This window comes from Gallinula chloropus, assembly GCF_964237585.1.
Source record: "Gallinula chloropus genome assembly, chromosome: 1".
Lineage (NCBI taxonomy): Eukaryota > Metazoa > Chordata > Aves > Gruiformes > Rallidae > Gallinula > Gallinula chloropus.
This window is the reverse complement of record NC_140085.1, coordinates 174846032-174864548: the sequence shown is the minus strand read 5'-3', so window position 1 is coordinate 174864548 and position 18517 is coordinate 174846032.

Genomic DNA, 18517 nt, shown 5'->3' with positions numbered 1-18517 from the left:
GGTATACTGGAGGTTACGTGAGTTTAACTAGTGATGATATGCTTTGACTTTTCAGAGCATAGGCTGAATTTACAGACAAGAAACTCAGTAACATAAAATCTTGAATGAAAAAAAAATTGGAACCTTTAAAAGGAAAAAACAAACAAAAAAATGTAGTTATGGTTTTAAGAAAAGAGAAAAAAAACCCCCACAAAACACTACAAAAATCCTACACCCCCACCCCCCCCCCCCCCCCCACACACACACACGCAAATATGATTACACCAAATTGCAGTGAACAATGCTCTTTGTAGTGGAGGAACTTTCATACTGGACTACAAAAATGGCCTAGCTGGTCTAGTATTCCAGTTCGTTCATGGCTGATATGAGCTAAGCATCACAGAAAGGGACTTCATTAGCAGGCAGTCATGTATGACATTCTTTTGACAAATTCTAGGCTGCAAGAACTTAAATTCTCTAGTTCTTGGCCAAAGAAATATAGTCTTTCCATCAGATATAAATTGAATACATGCTCATTGTCACTATAAATAGATATATCAATATTTTGATATAAAAGCTAGTAATGCTGCACGGAATCACAGAATAACCATCCCAGAAGTCTGAGATTTTTACTTAATATATACAGATCCAGAGAAGAAACCTGAACTGTTAACTGACAGGCTGAATTAAGTTGCAAATTGTCAAGGAGAATGAATGAGGAGCAAAACAGATAATATTCCACCTTATTCATGTGTTCCCATGCTCCATCTCCTTGTTTTTAGGCGAGTGAGACAGTAAATGTATTCTAAATAAAACTGACTCATAAAATCATCCCTATTTATGCTCCCTCTGGAGATTTCTCTCCCTGGTTGTAAGTCAGCTCATGACATCCCACTGCAAGTAAGCTGATAATTTTCCAGACTACGTTTTAGAACATTATAAAGAACCAAATAAGTAAAAAAAACCCAACAACAACAAAAAAGCATTTACATCTATAGTATACAAACCATACAATGAGGTTACTTGTCAACCTCCAGGTTACGAAGGAGACTGTGATATTAACTACATAACACAAAATTTGTGGTAAATTTGCCCTTGAAAAAAGATTTACAGGGTAGATATTCAACTTCAGGTTCTTTCTCAAGTTAAGGACACATGTTAAAAGAGCTGATACCAAAAGGTGACCTAGACTGAGCAACAACATGGCAATAACAACATCAACAGTATCTGCAAAGTATTAGAGTTGACATATGCTTGGCAAACACCCATCCAGCTCCAAAAATCCGAGACAAACATCCTCATGCAAACTAGAACTTGTTTTTTTTTTAATTTAATCAGGTGTGCTGTAATCAGATAGGGTGCTACATTTAAGATTTTATGCTTAGGTACAGCATTTGCTGAAAGATGTTGAGGTAGATTTTGACCATAAACACCAAGCAAGGTTAGGTCTCTCACTTTAGTACAATAATAAAGTAAAAAAAAAATAAAATAAAAGGGGGTGGGGGATATTGTGTTTTAACTGAGGAAATTTTACTTTTAATGTTCTAAGTCAGAAAACCGCAGTTGCTGATGCATAATTTTGGCAGTTAATCAGAGAAAGTAAAAAGCAATTTCCAATGGTTCTTCAGCTTATTGCTTTTTAATGAATATTCTCGTTTATATAATCTTGACATACTTTTTGATAAATGTTTGGAAAAAAAAACCCCTCACTTTTAGGTACTGATAGCTATAAGCTTTTAATGATTCATGGTAGATAAAAATAAATTAGTACGTTTGATGAAATTGTAGAATGAGAGAAGAAAAACAGAATTTTAAACTTGATATGAAGTAGCAGTTTCTAAAAGCTAATGTGTTGGTTTTTTAATAGTTTTCTAAAAACCTAGCTCTAGGTTGTGTTTTGGTTTTGGTTTTTGGTTGGGTTTTTTTGTCTGGATTTAGATTGTAACCAAAAAGTTCATGTTTGTTTCAGAAAGCCGTCATAATATTAACAAGTTTCTTCTATTTCAGGTTTGTCCTTAGAAATTCAGTTTTAAATACTGCAAAATGGTATGTCTCATTCTTGATAAAATACTGGTAAAAGAATTTGTGCAGGTGACCACCTGTTGCTACCAAAGAAGAATGTTACTGGAGAAGGAGTCTGGAATTGTACAAATGACAGTATGTCTAGTAGAGAGAGAAAAGCACTAAGCAAAGAAGATTGCCAAGGCAGAATTTTAAAGACAAGCATACCAAAACTACAAATATGGCTGTGAGACAGTGAGCTAGAGCTAAAAGGAAGAAGTAAATTGGGGTCTGACACTTTTCTTTTTGGAAGGACGGTAAACGTGGTGACAGGGTTGATCAAGAAAGGGCATAAAACAGCAAGCAGAAAGCAGAAGTGGGACAATATAGGAGTAGCTGTCTTCAGACCAGTTTCCACTGAAACTTGTTGCGTGTCTCCAAGTCTGTCTGAATTATCTCCTTGATTGGGAATACCTGGAGTGAACTCCGTAACAATACTCCCACTAGGCAAGACAATTTCACAAATATGAAATTTAGACAATGAAATTTCTTAATAAAGTCTCATTTATTAAAAATGTCAACAGTCCTTTTAGTAAGATATTAACAAAACTCTAAATGAATCTTTCACTTCAGTTAAGTGTGAAACGTTTTGTCACTGACTGTAGTAAGAGCAGGAGCTAACTATGATATTATAGTATATGTTTAGCAAAATGGGTTTTATCAGCATATCTGCGGATGTTTCCATGATTTTGGAAGCAAGATATCCACCTATTAATATAACTCCATCTTTTGCCAGTAAACATACATACAGATCAAATCCTTATGCTATTGCAGACATCTTCTTGGAATTCTCTAATGAATATTTTCTTCAATTATAAACAGGGATAAGAGAGATTCATGAGCAACTAGCTGAAAAATGTATTACTACAGCTTGCGAACACTCAGTTGCTCACAGATGTTTGCTCACCAGAGCTATATGCATGAGTTAAGCACAGGGGTACAAGAGAATATATTTTTTTGAAAAAAAAAAAAAAGTTAATATTTTTACTATTCAAATGCTAAAAAGCACAGATTGCTTCACTTTCAGCTGTATGTCATTTTGTCAAATTGTTTTTTCTTAATTAAGGTATTGTCATACCTTAAATGAGACATTCACCTAACATGACCCATCAATGTGCATCTGCAGCCCAGGAGGACAACCACATCCTGGGCTGCATCCAAAGACGTGTGGCCAGTTGATCAAGGAAGGTGATTCTGCCTCTCTTCTCTGCTCTAATGAGACCTCACCCGGAAGACTGTGTCCAGCTTTGGAGTCCTCAACACAAGAAGGACATGGACCTGTCGGAGCATGTCCAGAGGAGGGCCACAAAAATCATCAAAAGGCTGGAGCACCTTTTCTGTGAAGGTAGTCTAAGAAAGTTGGGCTTGTTCAGCTTGGAGAAGAGCAGGCCTTATAGTGACCTTCCAATACCTAAAAGGTGCCTATAAGAAAGCTGGGGAAGAACTGTTCATGAGGGCACATAGCAGTAGGAAAAGGGATAATAGTTTTAAATTGGAAAACGGTATTGGATATTAGGAAAAATTTCTTCAATGTGAGTGTGGTAGAGGATTGGAACAGATTTCCTAGAGAGGTATGAAAGCCCCCATCCCTGGAGATATTCAAGGTCAGACTTGATGGAGCTCTGAGCAACCTGTGGCCGTCTCTCTTACACTCCTACCTGGAAGTAATTTTTTGATAAAACTGTAGAAAGTGTAATACATATTTAAGATGTGCAAAATAATGATTTCAGGTGGAAAAAATAAATACAGTGATTTTTAGGAGAGATAAAAAAGAATCTCACTGAGATAGTTTAACTCTCATTTTCTTCGAATACCTGATAAAACTGATGAAAGAAGAGAGACAAAATTAGTACTATACCGTAAGGCCACTGAATAGACATTAAAATGCACATTATGTACCGTGGAGAGGGCTTTATCCTGCTTTAAAACAAGAATTCTGTTCACAGTGAAGTTTTGCTAACATCTTTTAATTTTCCTCCTTTATTATTCTGTGGAGATTGAATTTAAAAGTGGGACAGATAGATACCCTCTTGAATCCTATAAAGCTTCCAGCAGGAACCCTCAGAAATGTTTGTGGTCCTTGCACATGTCCACATGGCAGACTTGTGAACTGTCTGTAAATGAATTGTTCCAAGAATGTAAAGCAAATTAGCTGTTTCATCAGAGATTAATCACCACAGCTTAGTGCAGTTTAATGTCGCCTTCCGAGAACAAGAATGGATACACAGTGTGGTGGATGGTAAAGCTATTAAACCTATTTATTCCAGATCATCTAGTGGATTCAGCCCAACAAGGGTGAAGCTAGACAACAGGGGGTCACCTTGTCTTTGGTAATACACAGATCAGAAGCATTCCTCTAAAAAGAAAAAAATGCTATAAATTCATTGATATGAATCACAGAATCACAGAATCTCAAGGTTGGAAAAGACCTTTGAAGATCATCAAGTCCAACCATTCCTATCCTAAGCTAAACCATATCCCTAAGTGCCTCATCTTATAGAAACTTGACAGGATGAAGAAGCACTCAGTGACATAGAAGGGAAATGCCCATAGGAGGAGGAGAGAGTGGCAGAAAATGGGTATAGGACCAGCTTCCAACAGACTCCCAGCCAGGTCCTACAGGGATCCACAGAATCATAGAATCACTTGGAGGGGATTTTCAACCCAAGAAGTCACTGGAAGCTGGCTTATTATAGAAAAGAATCTGCATTGAAAAGTGGTGAAATGTAGATTCCTACTCAGTCTTTTTACTTAATGCCATACTAAGCCACATGTGTTTTTTCTATATATAGTTACAGTGTTCAAGTCCTTGTAATTTCATCCCCCAATGACACACATTTAGGGAATGGAAAAGTTTATATCTTCCAATACCTGACTTTAAAAAAAAAAAAAAAAGAAAAAACATGTCCACTTTAGTAGAAATATATTTTTACTAGTTTGGTGTTCCAAAATGAAGCAATAAGTCTGTCCAGGATGGAGTTAATTTTCTTTATAACAGTCCTTATGGATTTGGTTTGGATTTGTGGCTAAAAGAGGGCTGATAAAGCAGCAATTTTTTAAACTATTTGCTGTAAAATGCTTGCATAGTGTTAAGACTTTCTGTTTCCCATGCTGTCCTGCTAAGAAGTAGGCTGGGAGGGGTGAGGGCCAAGTAGCTGGGAAGGAGCAAAAGTAGAACAGCTGACCTGAAATGAACACAGCATATCACATGACATCAAGCTTAGCAATAAAAGCTAGGGAAACAGGAGGAGGAGCGTTTTCTTCTTTGGTGTTTTGATATGCATGTTGAAGTTTTGTTTTTCTGGAAAAGCCTGAACACTGCATGGTGATGGTAAGTAGAGAATAAATTCCTTATATTACTTTGCTGGAGTGCAGAGCTTTGCTTTCTAAATTAAACTCTTGACCTACAACTTTTACTTGGGTTTGCTCATTGAATTGTCTCTCTCCCATCCCACTGGCATGGAGTGAGTACACAACTGGGTGGGGGGTTTAACTGCTAGCTGGTGTCAACCCAGCACAATTAAAAATAAATTTTCTTTGCTTCAGCCATTAGGGTGTATCTGATCCCAAACAGAAACAAGTCAAGTGTTGCCAAAGATACATAAACCAAGTCCAGAGAAGGACCACAAACAAAGGATGGAGCAGTTCTAATGTACAGGCTGACAGTGTTAAGCCTGGAAAAGAGAAGTCTTCAGAAAGACCTTACTGAGGCCTTCCAATACTTAAAGGGGGCTTATAAAAAGATGGAGAATTAGGGCCTGTGGCAGTAGGAAAAAGGGCAATGGTTTTAGGCTAGATACAGGAAGAAATTTTAGATTAGATGTAAGAAAGAAAAAATTTAGAATGTTGGTGGTGAAACACTGGAACAGGTTGCCTGGAGAGGTAGTAGATGCCCCATTACTGGAAACATTCAAGATCAGCTGGACGGAGCTCTGAGCCACTTGATCTGATGGAAGATGTTTCTGCTTTTGCAGCAGGGTTTGGACTAGATGTCATTTAAAGGTCCCTTCAAACAAAAAGTATTCTATCATTTTGTGTCCTGGATACACCAGACCCACTTGTAAGTGGAGAATTGTTTTGATGTATGCTGTGTATAGTATCTTCTCCTTTAATCACCACTGGTGACTCCACACCTTGAGTGCTGTTTCTAGTTCTGGGCTCCTCAGTATATGCGAGATGTGGACATACTTCAGAGTCCACTAACAGGCCACAAAGAGGATCAAGGGACTGCAGTATCTCTCCTATGAGGAAAGATGGGATTGTTCATTCTAATGAAAAGAAGACTCTTATTAATGTATACAAATACTTGATAGTGTAAAGAGGACAGAACCAGGTTCCTTTGAGTGGTATATGATGACAAGATAAGAGACAACAGGCAGAAACTGAAACTCAGGAGATTTCATCTGAAATTGGTCTGAAAATCACTGCGAAGGTGACTAAGCACTGGCACAGGTGCCCCAGGAAGTTTGTGGAGCTCCATTCTCAGAGAAATAACACATAGACATGGTCCTGGGCAACCAGGTCTAGACAGCCCCGCTTGAGCAGGAGGATTTTACCAGATCATCTCCAGAGGTTTCTTGGGACAAGCGAACAATGCTTTCTTGCAGAGAGGAATTGATTAAAAGTCAGAGCTTTTAGCACCAAAACTATGTATTTTTATTATCCATATGTTGTCTAAATAGTGAATGCTGCCTTTGTTTTTGCACCATTCTCTATGGTAAGTAGTATCAAATACACTCAAAAGAACAACTATGATGAACCAACAGAAAACTTAATAAACATGTATTAAACAATATGCATATATTTTTCTCAGGAAAACGGAGAATTCTGCTGCCACTGAAAGCAATTAGATTATGCATATTCATTTCCTTTAGAAAAGAATGTGTTTTTTACTTGATAGTCTGGTTCCTCATCAGAGCTACTGATTGTAAATTATTAGAAATAATTCTGCTTTTTTGAAGGATGGAAAACATAAACTCCAGAAATCAAAGATTAAGAAGATGATGTCAGAATTTAAATTCATGAGCTGATCTGCATACCGAAGGAAAGTAATTTATTCCCACAGATTAAAAAAGGATCAGGGGACGTGAAGTTTACTAAAACTTAATAGAAGGAATAGCATGAATACAAATTCATTTTTGATCAGAGTGAAGCCACCAAAAGTGATAAACTAAGTGTTAAGAAAAAGATTGAAGACTCTTTATAAACTCACCTAAAACTTCTCTTTTGTCACCCTGAAAAGTCTGTGAAGATTTCCATTAAGAGAAAAGACCTAAATTTCACAATTTTTTGAGAAAATTTAACATGGGAAAAATGGAAATTCAACAAACTACATTTAGAAACTGTGTTTAGAAAACACTGTTTCAGCAGATTGATTTCCAAGTTATCTACTGTAATAAAGGTTCAAAACCTTATCAATCCATATATAACCTAACAACCTGCATGTTTCATTGCAAAGATTAAAAATCATTCTGAATTTAAATTGTACTCCAATAACAAGAACAAGCACAAAGGATTTTTTTTTTTCAGAAAAGTGGAAGAACAGAAATATATTGAAAGATATTGCATATTTGAATTTTTATTAGGGTTGAAGTAGCTGAATATAAAAAGAAAAATAAATCTGTTTATGGATGAAGATATCAGTTTGGACATGAGATTTTAACAGCTATACACTAGAATGAACAACTGAGCCGTGTGTATTCTTATGGAGAGTATTCATCCCCTTTGTAGCCTCCCTTGAAGTACTGGAATACTGTGATGAGATTCCTCTGAACTTTCTCTTCTCCAGGGAGAAAAGACCCAACTTTTTCAGTCTTTCAGTTCTCCAATCTTTTGATCACCTTTGTGGCCCGCCTCTGGACCTTCTACAGTCTGCTCACATCTTTCTTGAATTGTGTGGAGCAAAACTACACACAGTATTCCAGGTGTGGTCTGACAACGACTGAGTAAAGTGAGATGATCATGTCTCTATTATCATTAGAAATGACCCCACAGATGCAGCCCAAAATTTGATTTGCCCTTGTTGCTGCAGAGGAACACTCTAGTTTGTGTTCAGTTGGTTGTCTATCGGGACCTCCAGGTCCTTTGCAGAAGGGTTACTCCTCTGCCACAGAACCTAGACTGTTTTGTCTTCTTTGTCTTATTGGACATATGTTTTTCCAGATGTAGGATTTTTCACTTTTTATTACTAAACTTCACACTTCATGCTGAAGAAAAAGAATTTTTTTTTATTTTTTTTTTTTTTTTTACTCTATGGAGTATTTATTTGTGGCGAAAAAACAAATACAAATAAACTGTGCTAAAAAAAAATAGTGCTATTTCTCTACAGCATTTATTTAAAAAGAATATACACTTGACAACAGAACTTCTACTTTAGAACCAATAGAAATTGGGGTTTTTTTTAATCTTTGTTCATGCCAAAATCAAAAGTTGATACTATCTAACTCTGTTTTAAACTTGGTCTCTTATGAGAGTTTTTCATTTCACTCTGGCAAATCAAACCATCGCACCTTGTGAGAAACCAGGCAGTTTAATTTTCAGTGTTTCTCTGAAAATACCATCTGCTGTTTAAACCTTATAGAAACTTACACGTCGTTACTTATCCAATGTTTTCCATATTAACATTTTATTTGATGAAATCTAATCCATTCCAGAAAATGCTGAACAATGCACACAGTTATTCTAATTTTCTTAATTAGTTATTACATGGTTTCAGAACAACTTTCTGAAATTATAAAAACCCAAAATTACCATATGTCATTAGTCCATAGATCATTGCAATTCATTTTCAAAATTAGAACCGTAATTTAATCTGAAATCTACATTACTAATAAACTGAACACCTACCGTTAGGATGATGTAATAAGAATAAATTGAATCTCTGACCACAATGAATAGGAAACTATGCTGAAATTAGTGTTCACAGAAATTCTCAATCAGTGAAACTTTATCTATCATCTTTCTCCTACCATAAACAGTAGCTTAGATAGAAACAAAGCCTTTTAGAAGTCAAGGTGTATTTTTGGGTGCATTCACTGAAAACCCCTTGGAACGGGCTGCTCTGCAGAGAGGAGGACTCCTGAGAGATCAAATGACCCTGATAATGTAGTGTTCATATTTAATCGAATGGGAAGGGGCTGGGGGGTGGGGGCAAGTGTGAGGGGGTGGAATGCCTATCTGGAAGTCTACAGTACCAAAAAGCAATGGTTTCTGTTCCTATTTCCAACAACGATAAGAATAGTTTGTTATAATGAAAGAAAGCACAACTAACTCCCTACATTAATGTCAGAAGTTCACTACATCAAGACAGAAATTAATAAATGAATTAAATTTCTCAACCTGTAACTTTATGAGGGAAAAATCCCAAATACTTTTTATGTTCATTACAAAATACACACATGCCATATTCTGTGTGTTAAAACTCCTTTGTCTATGTGAATTGTAATGATTGTTTAATTTTGGTTCTTGGTAAAAAATACCCTGGTTCCCTTATCTTCTTCAGGGTCCCGGTGATAAGAATACAGTGTGGGCTGCACTGCACTCTTAGACCTGAATAACTTTTCAGCAAACTTTTGTATCACTCTCTTATGACGCCCCTTATGATGAAGATGGAAAATATCCAGGGCTTGCAGTCCAAAACACATGTAAACTTTGCATTCAAAGTCTTTTCAGACATAAAATGAAAATTCATAAATTAATAAAATAAATATCCTGTGACTCAACATCCCAGTTATATTCCTATGGTATTAATACAAAAAGATTATAAGAACTCTTTCTGCCAAGCCTCTTCCAAGAGCTGGCTAATGTTACTTCTAGTCTTTTTTTCTTTTATCTCAATAACATTTCATTAATTTGTTTTCTTCTTTGTTGGCTATGCTAAGATTTATTTTCATGATAGAAGTCTTGGGGTGTAGTGGACTGACCCCAGCTGGCAACTGGGTATCCACCAGCTGCTCATTCTTCTCCCCAGTGGGTTGGAGGAGAGAATGAGAAGAGCAAAAGTACCAAAAGCTTATGAGTCCAGATGAACTTAGCTTAACAATTGAAGAAAAAGAAGCAAACAAAAAATCCAACACCCCAAACCCATGTACAAGGAACAAAGAAGTGATGCAAAGGTAATCACTCACTGTCTCCTTGAGGTGGTTTGGCCCTGGCTAGAGCCCAAATACCCACCAAAGCCATTCTGTCACTCCCCTTTTCAGACAGAAGTGGGAGAAAATAATATATTGAGAGGCTTAGGATTTGAGGTAAGGACCGGAAGAAATCACTCTGAAATTAGTGTCATGGGCAAAACAGACTCAACACAGAATAACGAAAGAAAACTAATTTATTACAAATACACTACACACTCAGTGAAACCAGAGTGGGGTAATAAGAAATGCAGACAGGTCTTAAAGCACATTTGCCCACCCCTCTCTTCTTAGCAGACTTCACTTTAGTCATGTTTTTACTCCCTTCTTCCCCTCCCCATCGCAGCATGGGGAGGGGAAGGGAATGGGGAGTTGGGGCTTTTAGTCAGTTCCTCCCAAGTTGTCTTCCTTCTTAGCTGGGGGGTGCATTCTACACACACACACACCCCTTCCCCTGCTGTACCATGGGGTTCCACCCATGGGAGACAGTCTTCACGAATTTCTCCAGCGTGAGTCCTTTCTCATCTCCTCACCAATTGCCTCAGTGCAGCTCCCTTCCACGGCATGCTGACCTTCAGGCCCAGACTGTTCCAGCCTGGTCCCCCACAGAGTCACAAGTTCCTTGGCAAACCTGCTGCAGCCTGGGTCAGTCTCTGCACAGGCCGTAGATGGTTTCTGATCCCCATCATTATCCATGGGCTGCAGGGGGACAGCCTGCTTAACCATGGTCTTCTCCATGGGCTGCAGGGGAATCTCTCTCTCTCTCTCTCCAGCACCTGGAGTGTCTCATCACCTCCTCTGCTTCTTCACTGAGCTTGGTGCCTGCAGAGTTTCGTACATCTTCTCACTCCCTTCTCTGGTGGCAAAATGCACTTATCTGCATTTGGTTTTTTCCTCCTAACTAAATGTGATTCCCAGACATGCTGTGACCATTGCTGATTGGCTCGGCCTTTGTCAGCAGCGACTCTGTCCTTGAATTGGACGATGTTTACTCTCTGCAGCCCCCCTTCTCTACCAGCACATTGCTCTGCAAAACTGAGACACTCCTACAAACAGAAAAATGCCCAAACAGTCTCTGAGCAACAACTCTCAGTTGTTGCTCAAAGTGGAATACACTATGACCTGATTTTATTGCTGAGTGTAATGTCATATGGTATAGAATATCCTTTTGATCAGTTCAGGTCAACTGTCCCACCTCTGTCCCCTCCCAGCTTTTCGCCCATCCCTGTTCTGCTTGCTGGGGGTGGGACAGAGTAAGAAACAGAGAAGACCTTGGTGCTGTGTCAAGTGCTGCTCAGCAATAGTCATAAATCTAAAATGTAGCATATTATGTCTGCTGTAAAGAAAATTAACTTCATCCCAGCCAGGACAAGGGAATACAGGTTTTCTACTGTGTGGACTGTATGCCTTAAAGTATTGTGTATAAAATAAATATTGAACTTCCAAGCCAACAGTAGGAGAACTGTAGGAGTTATATAGCAGTAATTGTAGGAGCATGCATATGCTGCATAATACATCTGCAGAGACTATTCTGTCACTTACAAGAATTCTTAGACCTTAATAATGCTCTTCATGCACCAGTCCTAAAGTGCATGCAAATAATAAAATGGATCCTCAGCTAAAGATCAAACTGATTCACAAGGACAAAGATGACTCACAGACCTTTCTGAGTTGTACAGCAGTAAAAAGAACACAGAATTGAAAATTAAATCTTGAATAGGCACCATCTACTATGATGTCTGAATTAAAGTTGTAGTCTAGATCGGGAGGAAGCTTTTGAAGCAATCTTTCTCTTTCAGAGAAAACCAAAGTGGAAGATACGTTGCAGGCATGCACCGAATGCACTGTGGTCACAATTGGGCATTCAGTCCATAGGACTGAACTGAAGGTACTCTGGAATCAAATACCTGGAGATGTATACAGTGTGATGATTACATCCTCCATATCAATTTCTTTGCTCTTCATATCAACTTCGTTTCATCCACATTGTTGATAGCTAACTGTATCTTACTTATACTCTTAAAATATTTTCTAGAATCTCCCTCCCTCTCAGGCACACACACACTTACACCTCCCTGTTTTCTTGAGCAGAGCACAGCAAAAGGCCTAAAATACTTTCAGTCCCTACAGTTAACATTTTAACTGAACACAGATGTTAGAAATATAAGAGTGAGAAAAATAGGGATAATGCTTTGACTGAAGTCATTAAACAAGAACTTTTCCCACTGTGCCATTGCAATCACTGTTTTTGGGGTTTTTTTTTCTATTGCTTCTTCCAGCCTAACGTTTTCTAACAGTAGCTCGCTGGGCAGAATAAATTTCACATAATTCCCTTTCTTGGTCTGTAGGGAAGTTTCTTTTGTTACCTCTGAGGTTTGTCTTTGGTCTGTTCTCTAATTGCAGGCAGACTCCTGCTCCTTTGAGGGTGTTCAAAGCTACATGGCAATCTCTTTAATTTCCAGTTTTCTTTTCTGGCACATCTCTTCTGAAACACACACATGCACATTGCATACACAAATTTGCAGATGATCAGTTGTCTTTAAGGAGAAGGAAATTTCCCTTTTCCTCTAGCATTTATTATTGAGCCAAATGGACCAGTCAGGACAAGGTAAAAAGAAATTCTTCTGAATTGCTGTGCAATATATAATGTTTTGGTTTTCTACATTTGGTTATAAAATACAGTATTTTTACTGTTTAAAATGTAAGCTTACAAATTAAATGTTTCTTTCATCCTTCTTGAGAAGTCTTAAATATTAGACACTCAGGTTAATACAGTTGACCTTAACTTCAGCAAATTAGAAAAAGGTGAATAGCACAACTGAAAACTTGTTAAATAAAAAGAAAAACAAGTTATCACTGTTTCTAACAGCCCAGAAGGTATTTACAGTAGATCTGAGAAAACTGCAGAGTATTTAATTAAAATCACTCATTATATCTTTTAAACTCTCTCAAAAGTAAGACTGTTTATTTTAGCTTCTAGCTACATTACAGTCAGTGGCAGTGTAATTATCATCATTAAAAAATACTTTTTTTTGAACTCTAAGAATGTATGGCTGTAAAAAATCATGAATATGTGACATGTCAGTAATTAACTATTCTATGACCATACTCTTTAAAAACATGGCTAATTGCTAATCAGCATTTAAGTGGGATTCAATACAAGAGAAGTGCCCCAATTCATGGGATTCAGAATGTCAGATGTTATTCATTTCATGGAATTCTCTCTTTCTGACTCCCCTGTCTCTATTGATTCCAGAAGTGCTTCAGATATTTCAAGATATCTCATACTACTGTTGCATAATACTCATTGTGCAATAAACCTTTCTGAGGTGTCAAGGCCCTGAAGGCATTCACAGGCCTGACTATGCCTGGCCACCCACCTGGAGCTTTCCCCATCTTGAACATGGCTCAGATCTCCATGGAAGCCCCCCACAGCTCTCACTCCTGTGTTGTTATGACAGCAGGAGCCAGTGGTGGTCAGGGATCACCTTTCTCTCTCTAGCCCACATGAAATCTTTTCTGTGGAAAGGATGATTGCATAAGCATGGGGTCTGCATTCCGGAGTAAGACCTGCCTTGCGATATGTTTTCATAAGTGCCATGGGGAAGGTCAGTAGGGACAGACAGTTTACTTTCTTACACTGCAAGAACTAAAGTGCATCAAATAAAGTCAGTAGGAGTCAGGTCCAAAGCAGAAGTTGGTAGTTCACGGAAAGCAGTTGTCCTGTGTAGAGCTGTGCTGAAGAATATCATGAATACCGACACTCCACTTGGAGTCAGGTCCCTGAAGTCTTTTAAAACAGCTGAAGGCAGAAAGGATATTAGGAGATGTATCAAGCAAAATTGCTTTAGTCTTACTGTCTTCCATGCCTTTGTATACAGTGGCCTTTGCAAGCAAGTTACTGAACAAGATGAACTTTTTGTGTGACCTGGTATGTGGAGACTCTAATGTTCTCCACCTCATACAGATAAAGGCTACATGTTCTGTTAAACTACAACAAAATAATATGCAGTGTTATCTTAAAACTACAGATGTGTGGTTTTGGGATGGTTTTTGGGGGTGGTTTTTGTTGTTGGGTGGGGGTTTTGTGGGTTTTTTTTGCTCGGTTGGGGTTTTTTGCTCTTACAGTTTTGTTTATTTAATCATTAAAAAACCAAACAAAAATAAAACCAAACCACTAAAGGATAGTAAAAACCCAGAAAAAACATAGGATCTTATTCCTAATCAGATGCGCAGAAGGAAAACCGTTCAAACTAATATTTCTGTTCTGTAAATAATCTTCTATTTTGAGTAGTTTTAACATACATAAATAGTAACCTCGTTAATATAAGTACACACTTCCAAGGGATCTAATACTGATAAGCTGAGCATCTTCATCCCATTTTAATATATTAAAAATAAAGACAGTCATTATCTCATATGGCAAATAGCTATATCAAATACATGTTGAACTATTAAAATTTCACACATTTGTGTTAGTGTGTTTAATCAGAAGGTTGCACTGTCTTACATGCACAGACAGCTCAGGACCAAGTATAAAGAAGACTGAGTTATTTCTTGTAACTTATGAAATGTATGTATTGATCAATACCACATGATGCACACAGGAAAATACTGATATTTGTATGCTAATAAATTGCAGAACTGCTGGTGAAATCCCAACTGTCTGACTTTTAGAATTTAGAACTGCCATCAATCACCTTCTTTCCTTTCAAAACATTGCATTTAAATGACATTTTTAAAAAATATTTTGCATTATTCTTGTGTTTTGCTGTGTGACAGCACTTACATTTTTTCATCTTTCCCTCAGTTCTGTAAATCAACCATAACTAGAGATGGCACTAAATAAGTTTGTCCGTAATTCTGAAAGTATGCAACAAATCCCATGGATATGGTTTTCTGAATGAATAAAAAATGAGACAAATAGAAATGGAATTCACAAAGATGCCTTCAGTTCCACAAGTTTTTTGTCATTGCTTACTTATATTGTAATTCTTTATTTCTATTTTGAAGGAAACAGAAATGCATTACATACATGTAAAATCAAATAGAAACTGAATGTTGAAGAGAACATAAGCTTATCCATAGTTTATATCAATGAAATAAATTACACAGTACGCTATTTATTTAAGAATGCATATATGCCTGCTAATGCATATATATATATATATTCACATATACATGCATATGCACCATCGTACTTTGATAAAAAGTGTTCAGGATCATCTTTTACTCATTCTATTCAAAATCCTATCAGACACCACGTACTTACCAGTTATATTGAAAGTATGTTTTCAATGTTGAAAAATACTCATAGTGTTCTAGCCAGTTACCAGAAACATCACCAGGAGTTTCATTATTTTATGTCAACCAAAGTATCGGTAAAAAACATCATATTTTCTTTAAGTGTTCAGTAACTACTGATGTACATCAACAGGGATGTAGTGTTTGGTAAATAGATTGGAATTTTTCAATAGTAGAGTAAGGGATTGTTTATTTCCATCTTTCTCATGTCATGATTTGAAGGGAATACCAAACAACTTCTGACTTTCTCGGAGTCATCTAAGTCCTGTTGCAGTGATGATGTTACTCAGATACTAACTTTACCCCTAACCACAAAGGGTCGTTTGTGACAATGCTGGAGACTCAGAAGAGACACTTGATGCATTTGTAAGTTATTCTTGCATGGTGGTCTCCCAAGAACGGGACATAGAGACTTTTCTACAACACATTTCCTTAAAATGTTTGTTAGAACAGCTGCTGGCAAGGTTTTAGCTGATGCTAGTAAGCATTTTTAACAAATGGTGTTCAGGTACAGCTTGGGAGCTGCCATTCCCATCTGATGATCTCGATGCGGTAACATTATCTGAGAGGAGAAGAGAATTGAATGGAATGGGCACAAGCTACTCCCTGCCGCTTAGCCTGTTGACACACTGCCAGAGAGCAGACCCAAACAAAATAAGTTACAGGCATGCACACAGGACTGACTCTTTATACTGTAATTTATCCTGTGCATAAACCTTATTGTTAAGGTATATGTTGTGATTAAGTTTTTCAATTGTGAGATTTATACAGAAGTCCTGAACAGCAGTATAAATTATGCTGGGTTACTGTGACATGATTTAAAATGTTTAAGTGGTATCTTGTGTTACTTTCCAATTTTTACACAATGTAAAATTTATTCGCAGTCTTAGTATAATGAAAAAAATATTGTGCACCCATTGAAGTCAGAAAAGAAATGCAGTATAAGAATTTAAAAATGTATTTTATTCTTTCAAAATGCTGGGTTTTGTTTTAAATATCACCATAAGAATTATGTAATCAAAGAAAAAAATTTTGACAACAGCAGAATGTTCAAATATTTTGCAATAAATTCCTTATATAGTTATAAAATTAACAGGATGTGAACTTAAGTGGACAATCTTAGCTATATTTGCTATTGCAATAAAACAAAAGTATGCATATTGTCTTCAACTTCTGATACAAACAAGTTTTTGATCATGTTTATCTAAGAAGAGATATTGAATAGTACAGCTAAAGAGAATGCAATAGTGGGTATAGGGTAATGTACTATACTACAGGGTATAGGAGGATATACTGCACTATATTACCTCCAAATATGTGTAATACCAAATTGGAAATTGAAGAAAAAAAAATTGAATAGAAATTTCTGTGTTCCAAGATGCCATGACATTAAATATTAATTAGGATAAACGATATAAATAGTGAGATCCTTTATCATGTTTTCAAAGTTTATTACTTAATTTTTAAAGCCTGGAAGTTTATGCCCTTTGGACTAGCAGAAAAGGACATTCACAATAAATGGAAATTGGAGATGCTTTTCTGCTAACAGTGAAAAATATCACAGAATCACAGAATTGTAGGGGTTGGAAGGGACATCAAGAGATCATCGGGTCAAACTCCCCGATTACAAATGCTTGTTATTTTTTTCACCACCTTTTTACTATTTTTCATGGAAAACTATTAGATTCACTTCCAAATTATATAAATAAATTTATAATTAAAATTATTTATTTCAAAATAGAAATGCTTCTGGGGATTCCTACTGAGATACATATTTAATACTCTGGCATGCTGTTTATCCCCATTTTATAGCTTTAGAGAAGTTTATAGGAGAATTAATTTCTTATATCTTAGCTTTTGTTTATTTTTTTTTTTTTCTGACTAATTGCAATGCACTTTTACATATAGAGTCCAATAGGACAAATCTGGTAAATACAAGGAAATTGTGTTACTGTTTGAGGTGAAACCTTCTAGAAAATGACAAAACAGCATTTAAAATTCTGTTGAGTTGATGAGGTATTTAAGGTTTCAATTTTAGTTTATGTAACAGATGATGAATTAAATGTTTGGTAATCATTATCCATTTTCAGGTGAGATTTTCTTAATATGTTTTTTTAGCCAGAGTTATCAAACATAACAGTAAAAGGATAGGTGAAGCTCCTATTATAAAATGGATATTATAAAATGGCCACTAAATTATGGGGGTCCAATACAAAATAAAAACCATATTGTTACAGAATTTTTCAGAATTTTTCAAGTGCAGTGTATTTATTCCTGGAAAGAAAATGATACAAGACAAGAACAAATGTACTTTGTAATTTGACATAATTGTGTTCCAATCAGGTTTTGTCAGGAATAAGAACAACCTAGAGAAAATATCTAGAATATTTCTAAAAAAATCCTACTAAATATAGAAGAAAACAGTAGGCTTATCTCAACAGGTGTTTTGTCTTATAAACCATTGTTTACATTAAAAAAAATTAAATGAGAATTTATTAGTTGAATTAATTTCTGAAGCCACATGTCCATATGAGTATGCTGGGATTTTACCTTCTTTTAGTATACCATTCCATATTTTATATTGTCCCATTGTATTACTCCTATTTGCCTCTCTTTTAGATTAACTCTTCCATAAGAGCATTTGAAATGTCTCTTAAGTTTTGCTTGTTTGTTTGTTTTTTTCCAGTGGTCTGGTTCCCACATCGTGGTGTGGCACAATGAAGACCACTTCCCTCTTGTTCCCTAAATGGCTTTGTTGTTCTGTTTTACACCATCTAGACCTTTCAGTCTAGTCCTGCACTTGGTTCTATACGTGTGTAAAGAACAAGTGGATGGAGACACTGTCAGGCCAAAATAGAATTTAAATGAAAAACACAATTAAAGAAAATTAGAGACTTCTATGTAAAGATTTCCCTTTTCCTTCTTCACAATCCATCCTTTTCCATTATTCAGTTCATTTCTCATTAAAGTGTAATTGTAGTGAAGTCAAAGGCAAAACTTCCAACCATTGATTTTATTGTAATACGAGCAATTATAAAATCTTC